At 45.9% G+C, this 22,252-nt stretch overlaps 1 long non-coding RNA gene across 2 annotated transcripts in view; it reads left to right on the plus strand.

The window, feature by feature from the left end:
* Nucleotides 1–22,252, plus strand: part of LOC128339886 (uncharacterized) — a 49,027-nt gene that overhangs the window by 3,866 nt on the left and 22,909 nt on the right. The window contains exons 2-3 of one of the 2 annotated variants that reach the window (XR_008313296.1): nucleotides 19,877–19,994; nucleotides 21,737–22,161. This is a non-coding gene — a long non-coding RNA (uncharacterized LOC128339886). Of the gene's footprint in view, nucleotides 1–19,876; nucleotides 19,995–21,736; nucleotides 22,162–22,252 lie in introns of those variants that run through there. The other variant, XR_008313295.1, reaches the window with a different exon arrangement.

The following is a 22,252-nucleotide window of genomic DNA, read 5'->3' on the forward strand; positions in this document are numbered from 1 at the left end:
TTGCACACATTTGGATGAAATGGAGTCCTAACCTCTGTCCCATTTAACTGTGGTTCCGTGCTATGTGTGAATGCGGCCACTAATTCTTAGTGCCAGTCAAACTCCAGGGTGCATATGGAGGCCCATCCAAGTACAGCTTGGTCTATTCTCTTCAATATCAGATAATGCTTTGAGTGTGCAGTGCTTGCCATGCTCCTGAGAGAAATGTGCTGAATTCCCATCAATCACGAGTTCACCTTCTGGCCTCTCTTCATCACCTCTCTTCCCATCATATAATTCAAAGCAAAAAAGAAAGATTGACATTATTACTATCAAAATGGAAATACTACATGAGAAGCACCAGTGCTGCTGCTGAGTTCCCAACTGATACAGCTTTGGTGCTCAGGTGGGTGGTGTGTGTGTGCAAATTTCAAATTTTCTCCCCTCTCCATGCCACCTGAAAATATGTCCCTGAGGGTTGCACTACTCTCAGGAACATATTTCTGACAGAACTGTGCACAGGCCAAATTGCTGGCCCAATCTTGATTATGATCCAGGCCATTCTTGCATCATGCACACATTGCAAGGGATGGTCTGGATCACATTGAGCCAATAATTAATATTGGCTCAATGCATCAGAATGGGGATGGGGTGTCTACTTTTAATGAACAGCCAACTTATGTGAAGAAACTGGCTGTCCACCAGCAGCCTCAGCCACAACATTTCAAATCTTCACCTTACCTTTCCTGCTATTGCCCTAGAATGTGCCATGAAAGGTTCTAATGACATAAAGGAAGCACCCATTCTTTCCCAGTAACACTCCAGATTAATAATAATAATAATTATTATTATTATTATTATTATTATTATTATTATTATTATTACCCCCAGTGAGGCACTACCTTGGAGTGGTTGTGGGGCTTGAGTGCTCTGAGGAAGGTGAGAGCTATGCCAGAGGTCCAACCATACGGGACAGGTCTCACCAGAGGAGCCAGACGAAGAGTGCCTCTCCCATCAACAATATGGTGAGACGTAACTTTAATAAATCTATACTGGATCGGTCGTCACCCGGGTCAACAAGGACCGCGCCAGGTGCTATAGTCCCTGGACATCTGGTGGCAAGTGGGCAACAGGACTCAGAATCTTCAGTTGAGCAACCAGGGCTGGAGACTGCAAGGTTACTGGAAAAATGTCACTTAACCAAAAAAAAATATACAAAAAATGCCAGCAAGGAAATAATGATCTGCTATTACAAGTCTAGTCCAACTAGAAGACGTTGTTTAAAATGAATGTACCAAATTTGGAAAGAGAAGCATCCAGATACAGAAATAACAGAACAAAGGCTAGCAGACCAGAGAAGATTCATAATCAGAAATAAAGTATTCACAGGAGTAGAGCTCGAAGAACTACAAAGAGCAACACAGGCTCAAGATATGGAAGAAGAATTACCATCAACTGAAGAAGTTGCTCAGGCACAGGTGGAGGAGGTGTTGGAAATTGAGGATGCCACTGTTGCTGAATTGTTCCAAAATCAAAACCAGGCAACCTCCCCTTTGCCTTCACCTCAAAAACCCAAATGCCGTTTAACAGAAAAGCAACAAGAACTAAAGCAAAAAATAACTGAGCACATGAACCAAACAACCACCAGGGTTCGACTTCTAGCTCTAAAAACAGTTGCCAAAAAACAACTTGCTCAGGCATTAAAAGATGTCAGTGCTGCACTTGCAGAAATAACAACCAAGAATTTGCAAGAAACAAACCAACTAATGTACAGTGCAGCAACAATAACAACACAAGAGCTCGGATATAAGATCGGTGGACCTGTCAAAAAAGAAAGTAGTACATCACCTAAATGGAAGATTAGATTAGAAAATAAAATCTCCAGGCTTAGATCAGATGCTAGTAAATTGAAAGATATGAAAGACAAGAAGCTGAAGAATGAAAACACCAAACATTATCTGATCCAAAAATACCACCTAGATTCAAGGAAAATTAGAGAAGTTCTGGAAATAATAAAGCAGCAAATAACAGCAGAGTCAAAGAAGATTAGCAGATATGAAGCCAGAATTACACAACACAGGCAGAATCTCCAATTCCAGTCAAATCAGAGACGTTTCTACCAAAGCATAGAAGGAGAAACTGCAAGAAATCTAGAAACACCAAATAAAGAAGAAACAGTGCATTTCTGGGGGAAATTATGGGACAATCCAATAGATTATAATAAAAAAGCAGGCTGGGTGAAAGAGGTCAAAAATGTAACCAACAAATGAAAGATCTAATAATAACACCAGAATTAATAAGTGAAAGAGCAAAGAAAATTAAAAATTGGACTGCTCCAGGTGACGATGAACTGCATGGCTTTTGGCTTAAACACCTAACAAGCCTTCATAATCAACGATCAAAACAGTTCAATCACATTATGCAAGGAGGTGATATTGAACAATGGCTAACAACTGGGAAAACTCATCTCATCATGAAAGACCCAGCAAAAGGTCAAGTTCCAAGTAATTATAGACCGATAACCTGCCTTCCAACCATGTCCAAATTATTAACTGGAATAATAGCAGATGAAGTGATGCAACACTTATTAACAAACAAACAGCTTCCAGTTGAACAGAAAGGAAATTGCCCCAACACCAGAGGCACAAAAGACCAGCTGTGGATTGACAAAAAGATTTTAGAAAACTGCAAGAGAAGAAAAACCAATCTAAGTGTTGCATGGATTGACTACAAGAAAGCCTTCGATTCATTGCCTCACACATGGATATTAAAATGTTTAGAAACAACTGGTGTCAGCAAAAACATTCAGATATTTATTAAAAAAGCAATGAGCATGTGGAATACATAGTTAACAATCAATGGTGAGATACTTGGACAGGTTAGCATTAGAAGAGGCATTTTCCAAGGGGACTCACTATCCCCTGTGTTGTTTGTAATCGCCATGACCCCACTTTCACAAATACTAAACAAAACAGGCCTCAGATACCAAACATCTAAAACATCCAGTCAAATCAACCATCTGCTGTACATGGACGATCTGAAGTTGTATGGAAAGTCCCAGTCAGTTGTATGGAAAGTCCTACATTCCTTGTCTTCTTGGTTCCATGTAATATTCTAATTTTCTGGGATTGTGGATTTGGGGTTTTCACGAGCTGTACGCCATGATCATCACAATTATAACAAATTAAGGCTTGACTTATCTCGCTTTGCATGTAATGCGTCTGTCTCATATATCAGTTTCACCTTTTAATTTGCATTACTGAAATTAATGGACTTTTGCACAATATTCCAATTTTCCGAGTTTCAGCTGTAAGTGGAAAATCAGACATCACCAAGACCTGGCAATGGTTTAAGAATGGCAACTTGAAGAAAGAAACAGAGGGTTTAATACTGGCTGCACAAGAACAGGCACTAAGAACAAATGCAATAAGAGCAAAAGTAGAAAAGTCAACAACAAACAGCAAGTGCTGCCTTTGTAAAGAACCAGATGAAACAGTGGACCACCTAATCAGCTGTTGTAAGAAGATTGCACAGACTGACTACAAACAAAGTCATGACAAGGTAGCAGGGATGATACACTGGAACATCTGCAAAAAATACAAGCTACCTGTAGCCAAAGATTGGTGGGACCATAGAATTGAAAAAGTTGAAGAAAATGAAGATGTAAAATATTATGGGACTTCCGACTAGAAACAGACAGACAAACATCTGCCACACAATACACCAGATATAACTATAGTCAAGAAGAAAGAAAAACAAGTCCAAATAATCGACATAGCAATACCAGGGGATAGCAGAATAGAAGAAAAAGAAATAGAAAAAAATCACCAAATACAAAGATCTACAAATGGAAATTGAAAGGCTGTGGCAGAAGAAGACCAAAATAATCCCAGTGGTAATTGGCGCCCTGGGTGCAGTTCCAAAAGACCTTGAAGAGCACCTCAACACCATAGGGGCCACAGAAATCACCATCAGCCAATTACAAAAAGCAGCTTTACTGGGAACAGCCTATATTCTGTGACGATATCTATAACAACAGCAACAACATTGACAATAAAATGCAGCCATCCTAGGTCCTTGGGAAGGGATAAAACAAACCAGTCAATAACACCTGTCTGACTGTGTAAAATAATAATAATAATTCGATTTCTATACCGCCCTTCCAAAAATGGCTCAGGGTGGTTTACACAGAGATATAATAAATAAATAAGATGGATCCCTGTCCCCAAAGGGCTCACAATCTAAAAAGAAACATAAGATAGACACCAGCAACAGTCACTGGAGGTACTGTGCTGGGGAGGGATAGGGCCAGTTACTCTCCCCCTGCTAAATAAAGTGAATCACCACATTCAAAGGGGCCTCTTTTCCAAGTTAGCAGGGGTCAAAAGCCCACCACGGCACTCACCTTCTGATAATGTTTGATACTAGCTGACCTGGCACAGAGCACCTATACCTCTAGTTCTCCCTGTCTCTCCTCCCCATCTTCATTTCTTTCTCCCCTCCCTTCTGCCCCATTTCTTTCACCCCCTCAGCCCCATTTTGTTCTTCCTGCTCTGCCGGCCTGGCGCCAGCCATTTCTCCTGCATGGCCAGCCAGTCTAGCTGCGGCCATTTCTCCTGCGTGGCCGGCCAGTCTGGCGGTGGCCGCTTCCCCTGCGCGGCTGGCCGGTCTGGCAGCTGCTGCTTCCCCTTCATTGCCGGCCTGGTGGCCAGCCACTGTTTCTCCTCCCATCCCTGTCGCTAATTCACATCTTGCCCGGGAACTCTCGCAAGAACTGCCACACATGGGTTTAGCGACGGGTATGTTTAAGAGAAATATATAAATAGTACTGATATTTTTCAGTATTTAATCCCACCATCACAGAAGACAGAAGGAACAGCTTGGGTGGGGCACTGACTGACTGCTGTCTTTGCCTCTGCCCCACCTTTCCTCAGGTGTGTGTAACATCTCCTTGGGCTGCTGCTGGGGCTTTGGCTGCTGCTGCTGCTGCTATATAAGGCAGGCCTCTTGGCGCGAGCTGAAGGGCGAGAGCACAAGGGCTCTCGTCCTTGTGGCTCTCTGCCGTGGGGCGAGCTGCCTGAGGTCCAGAAGATCTCTCTCCTTCTGTCCTGAAGATCCGTCTTCCCACAATTAAGAAGTCAGCAGGAGATTACACAAGTCTGGTTTGTTTTTTTTAAATTAAGCTAAGAATCCATGGTGGGTTAGTCTGGGGAGATGTGTCTGGGGGAGCAAAAAAGTGGGTCTGGAGTGGGGGCAGCAATATCACAGGTAGCGGGCAGAGGGAGGTATGAGCTGGGCAGGCCGTTACAGGGGAAAACGGTCCAGGCAATTGAGGCCTGTTCCTTTTTCCAGCCCCTCTCCCAACCCTCTGACCCTAGGGAGCTCTGTGAACACTCCTTCGAGGATTAGGGTGCTGCTGCTGAATGCCAGGTCAGTTAACGCAAAAACATCTCTCATCCATGATTTGATTGTGGATGAACGTGCTGACCTGGTATGTGTGACGGAGACCTGGTTGGATGCGCTGGGCGGGGTTGGTCTCTCTCAGCTTTGTCCTCCAGGTATCCAGATCATGCATCAGCCCCGCCTCGAGGGTCGGGGAGGAGGCGTTGCAGTCATCTTTCGAGAGACCCTCCCCGTTTCCAGGTGCCCGGTCAGGCAATCTCAGAATTTCGAGTGTTTGTCCTTGAGGGTGGGCCTCCGAGATAGGCTGGGGATTCTGTTGGTGTGCCGACCACCCCGCTGAATTTCAGTCTCCCTACCTGAGCTGGCGGGGGTGGTCTCGGAGGTGGCCTTGGGGTCCCCCAGGCTTATTGTTTTGGGGGATTTCAATGTCCACGCCGAGGCCCCCCTAGTGGGTGCGGCTCAGGATTTCATGGCCTCCATGGCAACCATGGGCCTGTCTCAATTGGTATCGGGCCCTACCCACGTGGCGGGACACACTCTGGATCTGGTTTTTGCCGACCAGGAAATAAATGATCTGGAGGTGGGGGAATTTGAGACCACTCCCTTGTCATGGACAGATCATCACCTGGTGGGGTTTAGTTTGACTGCTCCGTCTGCCCTCTGCAGGGGTGGTGGGCCGATTAAGATGGTCTGCCCCCGGAGGCTTATGGATCCACTTGGATTCCAGACGGCCCTCGGGGAGTTTCCAGTGTCCAGAGCCGGTGCCCCTGTCGAGGCCTTGGTTGATCTCTGGAATGGAGAGATGGCCCGGGCTGTTGACATGGTTGCTCCTAAACGCCCTCTCCGGCTTGGTGGAGCCCGTTCTGCTCCTTGGTTTTCCTCAGAGCTTAGGGCGATGAAGCAACTCGGACGACGGCTGGAACGACGCTGGAGGAAGAGTCATCACGAATCCGACCGGGCTAGAGCCCATTTTAGGGACGACTCCGTGGCGGTGGGGGCAGCGAAGAAATGCTTTTTCTCCGCCTCCATTGCGTCTGCTCAGTGCAGACAAACAGAGCTGTTTCGTGTGGTGAAAACCTTGCTCCACACATCCCCCCAGACAATGGGGGAGTAGTAATCTACAGCTCTTTGTGATCGGTTTGCCTGTTGCTTTGCAGATAAAGTCGCTTGCATCCGTGCTGACCTGGACTCCAGAGTTTTGGCAGTTCCGGCAGACATGCCTTTGGTACCATCTGGTCCTGTTGTGTTGGATTCTTTTCAGTTGGTGCGGCCTGAGGATGTGGACAAGATTCTGGGCAGTGTGTGGGCGACTTCGTGCGCTCTTGACCCTTGCCCTTCATGGCTAATAAATGCTGCCAGGGAGGGGACAGGCAGATGGTTGCAGGTGATCGTTAATGCTTCATTAAGGGAGGGCAGGATGCCATCGTGCCTCAAGGAGGCGGTGGTAAGACCTCTATTAAAAAGCCCTCCCTTGATCCCTCCAACCTGGATAACTATAGACCTGTGTCTAACCTTCCCTTTTTAGGCAAGGTGATGGAGCGTGTGGTGGCGTCCCAGCTGCAGAGGGTCTTGGATGATACGGATTATCTGGACCCTTTTCAATCTGGCTTCCACCCTGGGTATGGGACTGAGACTGCTTTGGTCGCTCTAGTGGATGACCTACGCCGGGAACTAGACAGGGGGAGTGCGTCCCTGTTGGTTCTGCTGGACCTCTAGGTGGCGTTCGATACCATCGACCATGGTATCCTTCTGGGCCGCCTCTCAAGTATGGGAATCGGAGGCACTGCGTTGCAGTGGTTCCGGTCCTTTCTTGAGGGGAGGGTCCAGAAGGTGGTGCTGGGGGACTACTGCTCGGCCCCGTGGCCGTTGGCCTGTGGGGTCCCGCAGGGATCGGTCTTGTCCCCCATGCTGTTTAATATCTACATGAAGCCACTGGGAGAGGTCATCCAGGGATTTGGGCTGAGTTGTCAGCAATATGCGGATGACACTCAGCTCTATCTCTCCTTGTCATCTGATCCTAGGGAGGCGGTGGATGTCCTGAATCGGGGGCTGGAGGCCGTGATGGGTTGGATGTGGGCTAACAAACTGAAATTGAATCCGGATAAGACGGAGGTACTGTTGGTCAGTAGGAGAGCCAATCAGGATGAGGAGATATTACCGGTTCTGGATGGGGTTGCACTCCCCTTGAAGGAGCAAGTACGCAGCTTGGGGGTACTACTGGACCCGGCTCTGCTTTTGGAAGCTCAGGTGGAGGCGGTGGCCACGGGTGCCTTTGCACGGCTTCGGCTGGTGCGCCAGCTGCGTCCCTTTCTCGAGAAGGCAGATCTGGCCACGGTTACCCACGCCTTAGTCACGTCGCAGCTGGATTACTGTAACACGCTCTACGTGGGGCTGCCCTTGAAGAATATCTGGAAACTGCAGCTAGTGCAAAACGCAGCAGCGAGGGTTTTATCCGGAGCTGCCCGTTGGGAACATATCACCCCAATTTTGAAAGAGCTGCACTGGCTGCCGGTTCGTTTCCGGGTCCAATTCAAGGTGCTGGTTTTGTCCTTTAAAGCCCTAAACGGTTTGGGCCCAGGGTATTTGAGGGACCACCTGCTCCCAAGGGTTGCTGCCCGCTTGACGAGGACATCTGAGGGGGCCCTGCTCCGGTTGCCGACAATGAGGGAGGCCCGGCTGTCGTGCACTCGGGACAGGGCCTTCTCTGTTGCTGCTCCTAGAGCCTGGAATGCTCTCCCAGTGACCATTCATTCCTCAGACTCCATCACAGCTTTTAGAAAGCTTTTAAAGACTTGGCTTTTTACCCAGGCTTTTACATAATCGTTTTTACTGCTGCTTCTGTGTGTTTTTATCTGTTGTCTTGTTTTCATGCTTGTTTTATACGTTTTTAGCTCGATGTTTTTATTGCCTGATGTTTTTATTGCTTTTATTGTATGTTTTAATTTTTGTAAACCACCTTGGGGTTTTCTTTTAACGAAAGGCGGTATACAAATGTAAAAATAAAATAAATAAATAAATAAATCTCTTCCATCAAAGAACTCAAACCAAATATCTATTAATTGTTTGCCTGTATCAGAGCCATTTTTCATCGGAATCATTTCAAATGAAAAATGCCACAGTAAGGCATGAATTGCCTTAGAACCTATTACTGGGGCAATGCAATGCCTTAATTTTCAGGTGGCACAGAGGGCTTCTGGGGGAAGGGCAGGTTGCCATGCCAGTGCTGTGTTAGTTGAACCCATCATCAGCACCGTTGCTTCTTAATGTACCAGTGTTTCTCATGTAGCAGGATGTCGGCATAGGGTTCCAAGGCAGTCTTCCACCCAGGCATGTACCTGTCCAAGACCTGCTTAGGTTCAGCAAGGATTCTTCATCCTGTGTGTTAAAAGCCCATAATAACTGTTCCTTACTCATTACAAAGCTGAAAGAAGTTAGCAAAACAAATCTCATAAAATCTTGTTTTTACAGTACTTTTGTTACCAGTTTCTATTCAGGGCAATTACAATCACTTTCAGGTCAGTTCTTTTTGATCCAAAATAAACGTAGCAAAAAAGGAAAGAGAAAGAAAACCCTCTCCCACAAATATGCTTTGGGCTGCTGCCTTAATTGCTCTTGCCTTGCATGTATGATAGCATCTTTCCCTCAAGATGGAGATAGCTGCTTTTTATGCACTCTCACACTCATTGATGCATATGAACTGATATCTAAACAGTGGTTCAGCCTTATCTACACAGACTGAAGTGGGGGGAGTCCATTAGATATCAGAGTGCTTTAACAGGATTCTGGCACATAGACACACTGACCTTCAAGGCTGGTGAAAGACCTATTCACATTAAGAGGACTTGCATTGGTACAAATAATGTTTTAAGTTCCAGACTGACTGAATGCAATATGTGGCCACATCCTCATCCGACGTAAGTCAACAGGGCTCATGAAAAGTCAATGGGACTGTGCCAATCTAAACTGGCTGGACCTGGGCCTCTGTTTTGCTTTGTGCTATCTAATCTCTGTCTCCCACTCTGCAAACTGCAATGGCAATGACTAGAAATAACAATGTCACTATGGCTTTGCATGTTACTCCGTTACATAAAACCTGATAAACAGATTTTCAAAATAAGCGAGGGGGAAGAAAGAGGCTCTGATGATGTTTGACATGATTCTTAATGTGATATTTACTTGTTCTGACCTTCCATCTAAAGCACCAGGATAAGCACTTTAAGGCATTCATTGAAGCTCATAACGTTCCCCACAGGAAATGGTACAAATGTTCCATAAGTAGTCAGTGGAAATGCTAAAAAAGAAAAGAAAAGAAAGAAACCTAGCAAAAAACAGGTTATTCAAGCCATATGAAAACACTTGCACTGTAATGTTACAAGAAGGCATTCTAAGGAAAACACATCTTCTATTTAGGCTGAGTACTTTGTTTTTAGTTCATAAGAGCAAAACGAAGCTCAGTTTAAATAGCTGCTTCAGAACAGCACACTTTTAATGTGGCAATAAGAACATAAGAACAGTCCTGCAGGATCGGGCCCAAGGCCCATCTAGTCCAGCATCCTGTTTCACACAGTGGCTCACCAGATGCCACTGGAAGCCTACAGCAGGAGTTGAGGGCATGCCCTCTCTCCTGCTGTTACTCCCCTGCAACTGGTACTCAGAGGCATCCTGCCTTTGAGTCTGGAGGTGGCCTATAACCCTCCAACTAGTAGCCGATGATAGACCTCTCCTCCATGAAGTTATCCAAACCCCTCTTAAAGCCATCCACATCTTGTGTCACCACATCTTGTGGCAGAGAATTCCACAAGTTGATTATGTGTTGTGTGAAAAAGTACTTCCGTTTGCTGGTCATAGATTTCCTGGCAATCAGTTTCATGGGATGACCCCCAGTTCTAGTGTTATTTGAGAGGGAGAAGAATTTCTCTCTATCCTCTTTCTCCACACCATGCATGATTTTATAGACCTCTATCATGTCTCCCCACAGTCATCTTTTTTTCTAAACTAAATAGCCCCAGGTGTTGTAGCCCTGCCTCATAAGAAAAGTGCTCTAGGCCCCCGATCATCTGGGTTGCCCTCTTCTGCATCTTTTCCAGTTCTACAATGTCCTTTTTTAGATGTGGTGACCAGAATTGTACACAGTACTCCAGGTGTGGCCACACCATCGTTTTGTATAAGAGCATTATAATATTAGCAGTTTTATTTTCAATCCCCTTCCTAATGATCCCAATCTTGATGCTTCATTGGAGCAATGAAATACTTGAAGCAGGGATCGATATAACTGCAGATGTATTGTGATTTATTATTTAAATTTACATACCACCTTTTTATTCAACCGTAAACACAGATCATTGCATGACGCTATGTCTAGACTGAAGGATCCTAATAGGGACAAGGCCAGTGGGTGTGTTGCCCCATTGTCAATCTGGTACCTGCGACCAGGCCTCAGCCATGCTGATGCAAAGGAGATGCCTTCTGAAGCAGAAGGTGGTACCTGTACTTGTCTTCAGAAGGTGGTAACTGTACCTGAGTGGGTGATCCTGCATGGCAGCCACCACACATCTACTACTCGCCAGTGGAGGTAAGGATAAGACACCTCATCATTGGCTGAAGTCTATGCAGTTCTAATAAAGGCTGCTGTTCTTTAAGAAAAGATGTGGTTCATCCATCCTGCCATACCACCTTCAAAAGGCATGTGGAAACTATTACAATAAAAAAAAATCAGAAAGCCTCTTAGAACAGATGAGAATTATTGAGCCTCATGGTCTGGATTACCAGGGATATTTTAATGTATTGCTGATATTTTATTGTTTATTGTTGCATATTATTTTGTTTGTTCAGTGTACACCTATAGACAGCAGGGTTTTTATGATCCCATTACAGAACCTCGTCTTCAGAAATCTCTTACAAATAGTTGCTGCCCACTTGCTTGTGAGTGATGCACCAGTCAGTCCTTTACATATTTTAAATGATCAACCATTCTGTTGACTGATAATTTTATTGTCTGCTGTTCCCATGCCCAACTTTTATTGGTTTTATTATGTTTTGTTATGGTTTAATTTCTGGATTATGTAAGGCACTTTGAGGTTATACGAAAAAGTGGGGTAGATATTTATTAAGCATACATATAAACAAAATTAGCTTTTCAACATTATTTTCAAAAGAGAAGGCCTTGATATTGATATATTATCTATGCTATGGTAATCTAAAGGCCTGCAAATTGCTCCCCAATATCATATGCAGGTGATGGAACTAGAGAGATAAATGTAAACTAGCTGACCCTGCACAGAGCATCTGTGTGCTCTTTGGGGCTGGCTGTTCCCCCCTCCACCTCCCCCTGGTCTCTCTTGCCTGCCCTCCAGCCCCATGCTTTCTTGCCCTCCCCACTTCTGTTTCTCCCTTCTGCCCCAGCCTCCAATGGGCATTTTCCTCCCATCCCAGCCTCATTCCTCACTCACCCCCCCCCGGGCACTGCCTGGGCCAGTCCATCCTGCCGCCTCCCACCTCCCGCCTCCTCCCAGACCAGGCCGTGGCCGGGCTAGGCCTGCTGCCGCCACTGCCACCACCTCACAGCGCCTGGGCCAACTGGCGGCCGGTGCCCAGCCAATCAGGCGCCTCCACCAGCCAACCAGAGCCCAGCCAAGGAGCGGGGGCGGGGCTTGCCAATCATTGAAATGCATCCCACACATCCAGGGGCGTAGCTATAATTGGGCAAACGGGTTCAAAGAACCCGAGCCGTGCCCAATCAGGAGCCACCATTAGTGGCCCTGACACGCCCCCCGCATCTGACGTCAGACGCGGGGGCGGGAGTTTAGCTCCCAAGCGGGGGCCACGCGGCCCCTTCGAGAGCTAAACAAAGGCTGGCGCTGCGTTCGCAGTGCCACCCAGGAGCGGCTCTTCCCTGCAAAGGCAGGGAAGTGTTGCTCCTGGCTGGTGCTGCAAATGCAGCGCCAGCCTAACTAGCTCCTGAAGGGGCCACCTGGCCCCTTCAGGAGCTAAGACTGGTGCTGCGTTTACAACGCAGCCCAGAAGCGGCTCTTCCCTGCAGGGAAGAGCCATTCCTGGGCTGTGCTGCAAACTGCTGAAGGGGCTGCATGGCCCCTTCAGCAGTTAAGCTGCTTCTCCCGAACGGAGCCTCAAGGCTCTGTTTGGGAGCCAGACCACGCCCCCCGCGTCTGACATCAGACGCGGGGGTGTGGCTATTCCCAGCATCTGACGCCAGATGCAGGGGGCGGGGCTATCAGGGTGCCCGCCACGGCCGCACACAGGCCGCCGGCAGGCTAGCTATGCCCCTGCACACATCCCTATGCAGTTCTCTACTTGGTCAGCCATAAGAGATTTAAATATATGGATAATGACAAAACATAAGCAACTGATAATGAAATATATATGGAAAACCAATAAGACATTTATAAAGACAGATAACTGATACCACTGATGATTATTCTATCCAGTATCTTTTATGTTTTGTTTAGAAGTTTATCCCAGTATGGATCCTGTAGAGAGTGGGGGTGGGGTGGAGTCAGAAAGGAAAAGGGAGGGAAAAGAGAAGGAGAAAATGGAGTTGTTTCTGAACAAGCTTTTAGCTAAATCTATATAAGATTATTTTGTGTTCGTGAGGGAAGCCACTATAAAAGATTCACACAATCAAAAACTATGTTCTACCCCGGTTTGGGAGCTCCTCTGTGTTCTGCCCAGGTTTGAGAGTGTGTGCTTCCAATTTTTGGTTGTGTGGCAGCAAGGTGATTGTTGCTGGGTAAAAGTGGGTAGAAGTGATGGGCTAGAAGTGATTGGGTAAAACCTGGGTAGAAGTGATTGTGTGGAAGCTAGTGATGTGCAAACTGGCTCAATCTCAAGCTGGTTTGGTTCAAGGTTGAAGTAAACCCCTTGAGACGGATCGGGCCTGGTCCGGGGGTGCCGGAAGCCAATAAGTTTGGTTTAAATAAAGGTTGACACTGCCACTGAGTGCTTTTGTGGCCCCAGGGGGTGCTGCTGTAGCCACAGAGGGGCTCTGGAGGCTCCCCCTCCCAGCCTTCCCCATCTCCCCACAGGCTGGCTCATGGAAATGGCCTGCACACATGTGTGGTGGCTCAAAAATGGCCACCGTGAAGGCAAATGGCCAAAACAGCCCTGAAATTAACCGAACCAGCCTGTGGGGAGATGGGAGAGACTGGTGGGGGGGAGGGAAAGACTCTGTATCCCTCTGCCACAGCAGCACCCCCCACCCAGCCCCACCCTGAGCTGCAGAAGCCCTCAGCGGCATTTTATATAAAACCCTCAGCTTTTTATAAAACAAATGTATTGGCACCCAGAACCCCCCAAATGGGCCTGAACTGGTTCGAATTCAAACTGAACTGGGACCCCCATTCAGTAGTTCCAAAACCGAACATGCCTGGTCTGGTTTGAATCTGGTTTGGATTCAAACTGAACTGGGCAAAGTTTTCTGCACAACCCAGTTTTCTGCACAACTCTAGTGGCAGCATGTTATGATGAATGCCTGGGTAGCTTTTCCTCCTACATTGCTTCCACATAGTCACTTCTACTAAGAATTTCCTCCTCCTTCCCCCCCCCACCAAAATTGGGAGCACACACGGTTCCCAAACCTGGATAGGGGTGTGCACGGAACCGGTTGGCCCAGTTCGGTTTGAGTCTGAACTGGACCTGGACTGGACTGGGCCAGCTTGGTCTGGTGCCCCCTTGGAACTGCCCCCCAGTTTTTTAATCATTTAAAAATCATTTAATCTTTTAAAAATCATTTTTTAAATCATTAACCCCCTTTGGGAGACTTCCTCCAGGTGGTTGTGGGTGTCCATGGCGGTTCCCCTTCCCCCCACTGGCCTCCTTGCCCATTTGGGCCTTCCCCCTCTGGTACAGTGGCCATTTTGGAGGCTGCCACAACTGCACAATTGGCCTCTACATGGCAAGGCCTCCAAAATGGCCACCGTGCCAGAGGGGAAAGGCCCAAATGGGCCAAAGAGCCTGCCGAATGGCTGGTTAGAGTGGCAAGAAGGCCAGCAGGGGGAGGGGGGACTCCTGTAGACACCCACCACCACCGCCACCTAGAGGAAGTCCCCCAAAGGGAGTAAGTGATTTTAATTTTTTTTAAAGTAAAAACAAATTGCAAACCCCCAGTGGGGTTTGGTCCAAAGTTGGACCGAACAGAGGGCTGTTCAGTTTGACCCCGAACAGTCAAAGTGAACCTGTTCGATGTCGAACACGTTCAATGTTGAACCTGTTTGCACACTACTAAATTTGGATAAAACACAGTTTTTGATTGTGTTAATGACCTCACTACTATCTCTGAGTCACATACATCCCCAAACAGACTTGGTGAAAGCTATTCGGAAAGCACCAGAGACGCACAACAAGGATGCACTGTGATCATTTTTAGTACTCTAAATTTGTTAGACAATTTGCCTCCAAAGTTGCTCCATTGTTGCTCCAAAGTTGCTCCATTTTAAAAAAAGAATATAGCATTTAACTGGGATGTATCTTGCAAGGCTATTGCTCGAAGCTCTGCTCTTACATATTTTGACAACAGGCACATTATTGTAACCACTGGTGCCTCTGAATATGATATGGGTGTTGTCTTGACCCAGCAAAAGGGGGACAGGGAAGTTACAATTGCTTTTGCTTCAAGAGTGCTAACTGCATCAGAGAAGATGTATTATGCCATTGAAAAATAAGCTCTAGCATTCTTCTGGGCAGTGAGGCACTTCAGGACTTACTTGTGGGGCAGAAAATTTACTTTACAGTCACACCATAAACTCTTATCTGCTTTATTTACTACTTGGGGATCAAGACGAGCAACCCCAAGAATAGCGAAATGGATTACCAGACTTATGGATTTAGATTTCCAGGTGGAATATCTTCCAGGTCTTCAGAATACAACTGCAGATTGTTTATCTCATGTAAAGAAACATACATGTAGAGTGTTGGAGAGAGAGAGGGAGAGTGGGTGAGCTGAGGTTGTCATGGAGGGATTCAGGGAGGGATTTAAATAATGACAGGTGAGGACAGTTTGAAGCAGTTTGAAGCAGTTAGCAGTTGGACAGAACAAAACTTAGAGCGAGAGTGGTTCTGTGTGGTGACCGAACAAGGGAAAATTGTTCAGGTATGTGAGAGTTCTCGGTCAGTGGATGTACAGAGATGGAATAGCCAGTGGTGCACTGGTACAGAACTCTGGGAGCCTGGAGTAATAAGCCTGAGAGGGGATCCTTTGAGTGAAAGGTGCCCAGAGGCAAAAACTCCTGGTAAAACAGACTAAAAGGTCTGGGTCATTACATCAAGTACCACAAAAGTTAAAACACATATGTCCTGAGTCATTTAATATCCCTAAGAACATAAGAACAGCCCTTCTGGATCAGGCCCAAGGCCCATCTAGTCCAGCATCCTGCATCACACAGTGGCCCACTAGGGATGTGCGAACCAGTTCGGATATGAACCGGGGCGGTTCGGCGGTTCGGCTCCGAACCGAACCAGCCATCAGGTTCGGGCTGCAGATCCGAATTAGAAACGAACCGGGGGTGGATCGATTTGGAATGGTTCGGACCGGTTAGGATCAGTTCAGACACCCAAAAATTGGTAGGTTGGTAGCTGGCACCCAGGGGTACCTGTCACCCAAACCCCAAAGCAATCGGATGCTCGTACGATTTTTAATGCATTTTTGAAAATTATTTTTATTTTTTCCTCATAGGATATAATGGGACTCGAACCAGGCCATTATTCCTTATTGTGGAGCACCCACGGGTGCCAACAACCATGTAAACCCTGAAGCAATCAGACACCCCTATGATTTTTTATGAATATATGAAATATTTTTAATTATTTATCTCATAGGGTGTAATGGGACATGAACCAGTCCATATCCCCTATTGTGGAGCACCTAGGGGCACAAAAGCAGGATTGGTGGTAGGCAGACAGGGGTGCCTACCACCCAAAAAATCCCAAGGCAATTGGACACTCCTCTGATTATTGGTGAATTGTTAAAGTATTTTTGAATTCCGCATAGAGAATAATTAGGATTGCAGCAAATGTATAGCTTCACGTCAGGGGGAAAGGGGTGTCGTAGAGTGGAGTGTGGTGGCTGGTAGTTCCTAGGGTGGGCAAGGAAGCTATCAGAATTACGTGAAAGGAATTGGGCAAAGGGGTGATTTTTAAGTGATTTTTGAAGTTTACGCGTCTTTAAGGCTTTTCTCCATAAAGAAGCATGGAGGTGTCAGCAAATGTATAGCTTTACGTCGGGGGCAAAGGGGTGGCCTAGAGCAGTGTGGTGTTGGTGGTAGTGCCAGGTAGTGGCAAGGAAGCTCCCTGAATTTTTTCAAAGGATTTGGGCAGAGGGCTGATTTTTGGTGAATTGTTGAAGTTTACGCGTCTTTAAGGTTTTTCCTCATAAGAAGTTATAATGGAGCTTTCAGCAGCCCCATAAGTGCACTTGGGGGGTGCTGGGGTGGCCCAGAGCGAGTGGTGCTGTAGTGCACATAGGGTGCCAACCACCCCCATGGGTTTCTAAGCCATGGGGTACTTGGTTCTGTTGTTTCTGAGGTATTGAGTGTGGATTCTATGATAGCATATTAGAGTGGATTCATGGTGTCTCATTGAAAATCTCATTTGCTTAAAATCAGACTATATTTATATGCATTTGGCATATTATATAACAATATTTGGCCACAATATGAATAACATCCAAATTAAGATTAGTGAGCAAATAGTTTAAATAAAAATCATCTCCATGACCCAGGAAATTAATCAAAAGTGGGGCAATTAGTTGGCATCTTATGTCTCTGTAATAATCACAAAAGAGAAGAACATGAGCATTTGTTTGATGCATATGATATACTCTGGAATCTCCCATGGAGTATAGCTGTTGGGAGAGCATTTACATGGGCAAGTGTTAGAGCTCATCTAAACTTTGGAATTAGAATGCTACTTAAATATGTAGCAGGCTTGAGCTCAGTGCTCTGACTTCCTATGTAAATGTTACTTGATAACTTTGCATGTTCCATCTTCAACTCCACGTCATGGATACGTTGCACAATTGTTCTTTTAGCCTGGTCGAAACCTAATCTAATAAGATCATCTTGAGAGAATCCATATACTAATATATTTTTTTGTAATTTCCAATTTCCATTTGGATTTAAAAGAGGCTTGTATAAAAGGTCAAAACACTCTGAGAGAGCTGACTTATTTGGCAACATTATAGTCAAGTTGATGTGCCCTGCTTTGAAGATATCTTTATTTCTATATCTTGTAAATAATTATATTGTTCTTAATTGTTTCTACACTTTAAGCTTTGTTTCTTTTTATGCACTGAACAAACATGCCTATCCTGTGCTCGAAAGGCTACGTGGCCAAAGAGTTAATTACTGAGAGCAGGGTAATAAAATCATATGGTGGCAGTGAAAGAAAGTAATAACTTATTGAGATAAAATCATATAAAATCACTTCCCTGGACTTGGGAGGGGCATCAGGGTGGGTTCCTGACATCTCAACTTCCACTTCAAGGCCAAGAGGAGATCCCAAAATATGAGGATGAATGAGTCGTAACTGCACTAATAGCTTCAACCACTCATTGAGTAGTCATGTCTTCTGAATGAAAAGTGGTCCTCAGTGCTGATCAAGTGCTTACTGAACTGAAACCTTACATAACTAATGGATGACCAGGCAAAAAAACAAGGTACCTGAGCATCTTCAACCATAAATGCACATAACAAGTGAGTTGTCTCTTCTCAATGAGCTGGTGCTGAGGTCTGATCATTTGGTGGTGCCAACCTCCTTACAAGCAAAAGTGATCAAAATTGCCCATGAAGATCACCTGGGCATGGGCTTGACTAAAAGGTGAATCAGAGAATGTTTCTGGTGCACAGCTACGGAGAAATGTAAACTGAAAAACGGATAAATGTAAACTGGCACTGAATAGCTTGTTCTGTATCTGATAGGTCACAGTAGATGTTTGCCACCCCCTTGACTCTAGTATCCCAGTGTTACCTGGGAAGCACTTGCTCTGGATATTATTCTTGAAATAAATGACCTCAGAACAGTAGTACATCTACTGGTCACCTCCCAACTTGACTACTGCAATGCACTCTATGTGGGACTGCATTTGTACATAGTCCAGAAACTGCAGTTAGTCCAGAATGCAGCAGCCAGGTTGGTCTCTGGGTCATCTCAGAGAGACCATATCACTGTATCTTAAAAGATCTACACTGGCTGCCAATAAGTTTCCAGGAAAAGTACAAAGTTTTGGTTATAACCTATAAAGCCCTAAACAGCTTGGGCTCTGGGTATTTAAGAGAACATCTACTTTGCTATGAACCACACCGCCCATTGAGATCATCTGGAGAGGTTTGTCTGCAGTTCCCATCAGCTCATCTGGTGGCTACTCGGGGATGGGCCTTCTCCATTGCTGCCCTGAGGCTTTGGAACACACTTCCTGCTGCAATAAGAGCCTCCCCATCTCTTAAAACTTTTAAAAAGACAGTTAAGACACATTTGTTCACCCAGGCTTTTAATTAGATATTGTTTTAATTGTGTTTTAATAGTTTTAACATTTTAAATTTTAATAGTTTAAATGTTTTAATCTTTTTATTGGTTGTTTTTATTGTTTTGTTGTAAACTGCCCAGAGAACTTGCATTTTGGGCGGTACAGAAATGTGTTAAACAAACAAACAAATATAATGGGGCCTCTTGATAACCAACCCACAAAACAAGATTTTTATAGTGATAGTGGATTACTATACCAGGTAGACAGAATTTTCATTTGCTGACATTACTCATGGCTGCAGTTTTTGTGAGAGACTAAAGACCTAGTGACGGACAATGGGACATAGCTTACCTCATTTGAAATGGAGCAATATTTGCAAAACCATGGTATAAAACACAAGACTATTTCCTTGTATCATCCTTGAGCGAATGGCTTAGTGGAAAGAATGAACAGATTAGTAATAGTAAGTTTACATCTGGCTACTATTGTTGGAATATTATTTGCAACTTGCTCTCAAACAGCCAAAAATCATGCTTGGTTTGCACAGATGCCTTATCAACGGCACTTGCTGTGGCTGGTAGATCCCTCCCCCACCCCTTGCCTTGAAGATATTTTATGACAGCAATGGCTAATGGAATGTCTTGGAGGAGAGTGGGGGAACCAAGCCAGATATCTTTAGAGTGTAAATGGGAAGTGTGGCACTTGGAGGCAAATCAGAACCTCTGTGGTTAAAGTAACATGTTGACTTGCATACAATGCACAGGTGCGAAATTTGTTGAGTACACAGTATAAAAGACTGATGAACTGTGAGAGGGATCCGGTCGCACCCAGAAGCTTTTTTCTAGCAATGAATAAAGCTTTGTTTGAAACTTTGATGCTGGTGTCCGGTGGAAATTACCTAACCAAGAGACGAGCGACAGGGAGAATCTCTCCCTTCTAGCACTATGCAACAACAATTCTGGAAAAAAGCAATCTGTGAAAATCTGTTTGCTTATTGAACTACTGCTCATTCCACTACAGGAAAACCACCTTTTAAACTGCTGAGAGGACGCAAAGCTACCACCAAATTTCCCAAAGGCAACAACTGATAGAGCTTTCCATACGATTGCACTCTGAGGATGCAGATATTCATGATCAGGTAAGGGAGAAGCAACAAAAATATAAATTGTATGTGGATAAGAAATGGGGTGCAAAACAGCAAACATTTTAGGTGGGGGACTTTGTTCAAGTACGGCTGCCTTATAACATTAGAAAGGGATGTTCCTAATATTCTCGACCAAAACAAATAATCAAAATCCAAGAGGATTCTGTCATATTGTATGATGGAAAGAATGCCCCTTCCCTTGGCCTCGTGCAGAGGGGAGGGCCATTTGTCCTAGCCACGCACCACACGAGGCCCCAAAAGCAGGCCCATTGGTCGAGGAGAGTGTGGGGCCAGGGTTTGGACCCGCCCCAAATTCTCAGTCTGGGCCAGGCATAGGGATGTGCAGAACCGGTCCGGAGGTCTGCGGTCCGACGGTTTGGTCCAGGGGTTCATGGGTTCATGACGGAACGGAACACAACCACCCTCAGTTCCGTTCAGACCGGAACCAAACCGCCGGTCCGGTCCGGCAGGTCCGTGAACTTTTCAAAAACAATTTAAATTAAAAGTAAGTACCTGTAGGCCCTTCAGGGGGCTTGTTTTAACTGCAGGGGTGGGGGTGAGGGTCCACAAGGTTTCCATCTCCCCCCACCAGCCTCCCTCATCACCACCACGGCTGGATCAATGAAGCCTTTTTGGCCCTTTTGGGCCTCCGTAAAGGTGAGTGTCTGCCATTTTGGCACCGTGGTGTGTACACAAATGCCCCCTGTGAGGATGGTCCTATGGCCTCACAGAAGGCATTTGCGCATGTGCCGTGGCTGCCAAAATGGCAGCCGCTCGCCTTTATGGAGGTCCAAAAGGGCCAAAAAGGCTACATTGACCCTGCTGCGGTGGTGATGAGGGAGGCCGGCGGGGGGAGAGGTAACCCTCGTGGACCCCCTGCAGCTACAACAAGCCCCCTCGAAGGGGCTACAGGTGCTTACTTTTAATTTATTTATTTTTTTTAAGTTTGTGGACCGGTCCAGGACTGGAACAGGGGGGATGGTTCGCTGGGGGCTGGACTGAACTGGCCTGGTTCCGTTCGAAGCTGGTCCAGCCTCAATCTGAACTGGGCCAGACGGTTCCATGCACATCCCTAGCCAGGCATCGCCCACCCTCCCTTCCCTGGTGCAGTGTGGATCTAGAGATTGGTCGCCTTTGCGGGGGCTGAGTAGGAATTTTTTGCTCCCAATGCATTGGCTACTGTTGGTTTTGTTTTTTGTTTTTTTTGCCTACTCCATTCTATGTTGGGGGGGTTATTTGGAGCTAGGCAGGTCACAGCTTAGCAGGAACAGTGCAGGCTGGGTGGTAATTTGAGAAATAGAACATCGGTGCGCACCTTTGGATATTTAAGAGGTGGATTGGTCAGTCACTCCCTTGTGGTTTGTGCAGCCCAGGGAGAATAACTTGCCATGAAACTGGCTTTGGGACTTCACTAACCTTTGGGCTGAGCGGTCCGGGGCGGGTGAAGCCCTAGAAGTATCCAGGCCCTCTTTTCCTAGGTGGTTGACTTTGAAGGAAACTGATAAGTTACACTTGCCTGTTTCCTGAGCCAGGGTGTGTTGCCTTGAAAGGCATGGTGAAGGACTAGGAAGTCTGAACCCGGCCTTGTTAGGCCTGCATTGTTGTTAGGGGTGATTAATCTCCCCTGTGTTCCAGTCCACTATGCCTTCTGTTAATGATTAATAAAAGTTGTGGACCTTACACCCAACACTATGTCTATGTCTTTTTGGGTTGGGGTCTGGGGACAAATGGAACAGGTCAAGACTTTCCAGCAAGCCTATGATGAGAAAAGAGGTAAGGGAATCTCATCTCAAGAGAAGAACTGGAGAGGACTTTGATCTTGCCTCCAGTTTTGTTCTCACAGAGGAGGCTGATGAAAGTGATGGACAAACCTTTGTACCAGAAAGAATATTATGAACAGCTCCTTGGTCGGAGAACCCAATAATTAGAAGAAGTGTATGTGACAGGAGACCACCTAAATATCTTCAAGACTTTGTCACTGGATTTCAAATCAATTCAATTTTTGCTTGTTATAAAGGGGAAAGTTGTGTTGTATCCTATCCAGTAACTTGTATGTTTTCTTATTTAGCAATTTGTCCCAGTGGGGATCCTGTAGAGTGTGTGTGTGTGTGGGGGGGAGACAAAGTGTGGGGGGTGGTTTCAGAAAGGAAAGGGGAGGGGAAGGAGAAGGAGAAGGAGAAGATGAAGTTGTTTCTGAATAAATTCTTAGTTAAATCTATATAAGATTACTTTGTGTTTGTGAGGGAAGCAGC

The sequence above is a fragment of the Hemicordylus capensis genome, chromosome 1 (assembly GCF_027244095.1).
Source record: "Hemicordylus capensis ecotype Gifberg chromosome 1, rHemCap1.1.pri, whole genome shotgun sequence".
NCBI classification, from domain to species: domain Eukaryota; kingdom Metazoa; phylum Chordata; class Lepidosauria; order Squamata; family Cordylidae; genus Hemicordylus; species Hemicordylus capensis.